The sequence below is a fragment of the Lolium perenne genome, chromosome 6, assembly GCF_019359855.2.
Source record: "Lolium perenne isolate Kyuss_39 chromosome 6, Kyuss_2.0, whole genome shotgun sequence".
Taxonomy (NCBI): domain Eukaryota; kingdom Viridiplantae; phylum Streptophyta; class Magnoliopsida; order Poales; family Poaceae; genus Lolium; species Lolium perenne.
In genome coordinates this window covers 76411390-76416285 of record NC_067249.2, presented here as the reverse complement: position 1 = coordinate 76416285, position 4896 = coordinate 76411390, and positions in this window count along the sequence as shown.

Here is a 4896-nt window from a genome sequence, read left to right as displayed (position 1 = left end):
ACAAACCTTCAAAGAGCGGCTCCCATGAATTATTTTTATTTTTGGGTGGTACTCCTTCCAACCTTTCTTTCACAAACCATGGCTAACCGAATCCTCGGGTGCCTGCCAACAATCTCATACCATGAAGGAGTGCCTTTTTATTTTAGTTTTATTATGATGACACTCCTCCCCACATTTGCTTTCTCAAGCCATGGCTAACCGAATCCTTCGGGTGCTGTCCAACAATCACATACCATGGAGGAGTGTCTATTTTTGTTAATTAATTTGGGACTGGGAATCCCATTGCCAGCTCTTTTTGCAAAATTATTGGATAAGCGGATGAAGCCACTAGTCCATTGGTGAAAGTTGCCCAACAAGATTGAAAGATAAACACCACATACTTCCTCATGAGCTATAAAACATTGACACAAATCAGAGGTAATAAATTTTGAATTGTTTAAAGGTAGCACTCAAGCAATTTACTTTGGAATGGCGGAGAAATACCATGTAGTAGGTAGGTATGGTGGACACAAATGGCATAGTGGTTGGCTCAAGTATTTGGATGCATGAGAAGTATTCCCTCTCGATACAAGGTTTAGGCTAGCAAGGCTATTTGAAACAAACACAAGGATGAACCGGTGCAGCAAAACTCACATAAAAGACATATTGTAAACATTATAAGACTCTACACCATCTTCCTTGTTGTTCAAACTCAATACTAGAAATTATCTAGACCTTAGAGAGACCAATTATGCAAACCAAATTTTAGCATGCTCTATGTATTTCTTCATTAATAGGTGCAATGTATATGATGCAAGAGCTTAAACATGAGCACAACAATTGCCAAGTATCACATTATCCAAGACATTTTACAAATTACTACATGTAGCATTTCCCGATTCCAACCATATAACAAATTAATGAAGCAGTTTCGATCTTTGCCATGAAAATTAAAGGCTAAGAACACATGTGTTCCTATGAACCAGCGGAGCATGTGTCTCTCCCACACAAGCATTTATTCAAACCAAAAACAAAAACAAAAGCACACAGACGCTCCAAGTAAAGTACATAAGATGTGGCCGAATAAAAATATAGTTTCAAGAGAAGGAACCTGATAATTTGTCGATGAAGAAGGGGATGCCTTGGGCATCCCCAAGCTTAGATGCTTAAGTCTTCTTGAAATATGCAGGGATGAACCACCGGGGCATCCCCAAGCTTAGAGCTTTCACTCTCCTTGATCATGTTGTATCATCCTCCTCTCTTGACCCTTGAAAACTTCCTCCACACCAAACTCGAAACAAACTCATTAGGGGGTTATTGCATAATCAAAAAATCACATGTTCAGAGGTGACACAATCATTATTAACACTTCTGGACATTGCTCAAAGCTACTGGAAGTCAATGGAACAAAGAAATCCATCCCACATAGCAAAAGAGGCAATGCGAAATAAAAGGCAGAATCTGTCAAAACTGAACAGTCCGTAAAGACGAATTTTAAAAGGGCACCATACTTGCTCAAATGAAAATGCTCAAATTGAATGAAAGTTGCGTACATATCTGAGGATCACTCACGTAAATTGGCATAATTGTCTGAGTTACCTACAAAGAATTTTACCCAGATTCGTGACAGCAAAGAAATCTGTTTCTGCGCAGTAATCCAAATCTAGTATCAACCTTGCTATCAAAGACTTTACTTGGCACAACAAAACACAAAACTAAGATAAGAAGAGGTTGCTACAGTAGTAACAACTTCCAAGACACAAATATAAAACAAAATACTGTAGTAAAATAAACACATGGGTTATCTCCCAAGAAGTTCTTTCTTTATAGCCATTAAGATGGGCTCAGCAGTTTAAATGATGCACTCGCAAGAAATGGTATTTGAAGCAAAAGAGAGTATCAAGAAGCAAATTGAAAACACATTTAAGTCTAACATGCTTCCTATGCATAGGAATCTTGTAAATAAACAAGTTCATGAAGAGCAAAGTAACAAGCATAGGAAGATAAAACAAGTGTAGCTTCAAAAATTTCAGCACATAGAGAGGTATTTTAGTAACATGAAAATTTCTACAACCATATTTTCCTCTCTCATAATAACTTTCAGTAGCAACATGAGCAAACTCAACAATATAACTATCACATAAAGCATTCTTATCATGAGTCTCATGCATAAAATTATTACTACCCACATAAGCATAATCAATTTTATTAGTAATAGTGGGAGCAAATTCAACAAAGTAGCTATCATCAAATATAGGAGGCATATTGTAATCATAATCAAATTCATCCTCCATAATAGGTGGAACCAAAAGACTACTATCATTATAATCATCATATATGGGAGGTAAAGTATCATCAAAGTAAATTTCCTCCTCATTGCCCGGGGGACTAAAAAGATCATGCTCATCAAAACCAGCTTCCCCAAGCTTAGAATTTTCCATAGCATTAGCAACAATAGTGTTCAAAGCATTCATATTAATAACATTCCCATTAGCATGCATATAAAGTTCCATGGGGTTTTTAATTCTCTCTTCAAACACATCATGTCCTAATTCAAGATAAAGTTCATAAAGATCTCTCATATTTTTGTTGTTTTCCATTATGCCTAACTAGTGTAAACAAGAAACAAAAAGTTGCAATTGCAGGATCTAAAGGAAATAGCTTCGAGCACAAACACAATGGCGCCGTAAAAGTACTCATTACACTGAACCGAAGTATGAGTGCCTTTTACCTTTCCTCCCCGGCAACGGCGCCAGAAAAGTGCTTGATGTCTACGGGAGCTTCTATTCTTGTAGACAGTGTTGGGCCTCCAAGAGTAGAGGTTTGTAGAACAGCAGCAAGTTTCCCTTAAGTGGATCACCCAAGGTTTATCGAACTCAGGGAGGAAGAGCTCAAAGATATCCCTCTCATGCAACCCTGCAACCACAAAGCAAGAACTCTCTTGTGTCCCCAACACACCTAGTAGGTGCACTAGTTCGGCGAAGAGATAGTGAAATACAGGTGGTATGAATATATATGAGCAGTAGCAACGGCACCAGAAAAGTGCTTTGCCCAGGACAGTAACAAGCAGTAGTAACGCAGCAGTAGTAATGCAGTAAAACAGTAAACAAGCAGCGATAGCAGTATTTAGGAACAAGGCCTAGGGATTACACTTTCACTAGTGGACACTCTCAACTTTGATCACATAAAAGAATAGATAAATGCATACTCTACACTCTCTTGTTGGATGATGAACACCATTGCGTAGGATTACACGAACCCTCAATGCCGGAGTTAACAAGCTCCACAATTCAATGTTCATATTTAAATAACCTTAGAGTGCATGATAGATCAACACAACTAAACCAAGTACTAACGTAGCATGCACACTGTCACCTTCACGCTACGAAAGGAGGCATAGATCACATCAATACCATCATAGCAATAGTTAACTTCATAATCTACAAGAGATTATAATCATAGCCTACGCCAAGTACTAACACGGATGCACACACTGTCACCATTACACCGTGCAGGAGGAATAAAACTACTTTAATAACATCACTAGAGTAGCATGCAGATATATTGTGATACAAAACACATTCCAATCATGAAGAGATATAAATAATCACTTCACTATGCCATTCATAACAGTGAATAAGTATTCTGTGAAATATAGCCTAAGAGACCCACACGGTGCACACACTGTCACCTTTACACACGTGGGACAAGGAGTCTCCGGAGATCACATAAGTAAAATTCACTTGACTAGCATAACGACATCTAGATTACAAGCATCATCATATGAATCTCAATCATGTAAAGCAGCTCATGAGATTATTGTATTGAAGTACATAGGAGAGAGAGATTAACCACATAGCTACCGGTACAGCCCTGAGCCTCGATGGAGAACTACTCCCTCCTCATGGGAGACAGCAGCGTTGATGGAGATGGTGGTGGTGTCGATGGAGAAGCCTTCCGGGGGCACTTCCCCGTCCCGGCGGCGTGCCGGAACAGAGACTCCTGTCCCCCAGATCTTGGCTTCGCGATGGCGGCGGCTCTGGATGGTTTCTCGTACCGTGGCTTTTCCGTATCGTGGTTTTAGGTCGAGGACCCTTAAATAGGCGAAGAGGCGGAGTCGGAGGGTCGAAGAGGCGGCGAGGAGATAGGGGGGCGCGGGCCAGCCCTAGGCCACGCCGGCCACCCTCCTGGTGGGCCTGTGGCCCCCCTCTAGTCCTTCCCGGGTGTTCTGGAAGCTTCGTGGAAAAATAGGATGCTGGGCGTTGATTTCGTCCGATTCCGAGAATATTTCTTTACTAGGATTTCTGAAACCAAAAACAGCAGAAAACAGCAACTGGCCCTTCGGCATCTCGTCAATAGGTTAGTTCCCGAAAACGCATAATTATGACATAAAGTGTGCATAAAACATGTAGATATCATCAATAATGTGGCATGGAACATAAGAAATTATCGATACGTCGGAGACGTATCAAACACTTCCGGGTGAACAAGGCAAAGGAGGTCCAAGTGTTTGATATTTGCCATCCTCACCCGGAGCATGAAGATGAAGTCAATCGCTTGAAGGCCAAAGTTGATAGACTCCAAGTTCAAGCCAAGTACTTGGAAGGAATCATTGAAGCTAACGATGGAGCCAAAGAGGGCTCGTGCAATGAAGGAGGAGTGGCTACCAAGCCAAAGAGGAAGAGGAAGAAGAGGACCAAGAAGAAGAAGAACAAGGAGAACATGGAGACCAACTTTGAAGAGAGCAATGCTAGCTCAAGAAGGGATGGAGTACCCAACTCCGCCTCGACGGGTTTTGCCGGCTCTAACAACCCTTCTCATGTTCTTTTTGTTGATTACTATGGAAATATTCGTGCTCGCTTTATTGGTCCTCAAAAGGACAATGTTGATTGGACTATTTGGGTTCCCAAACCCCTT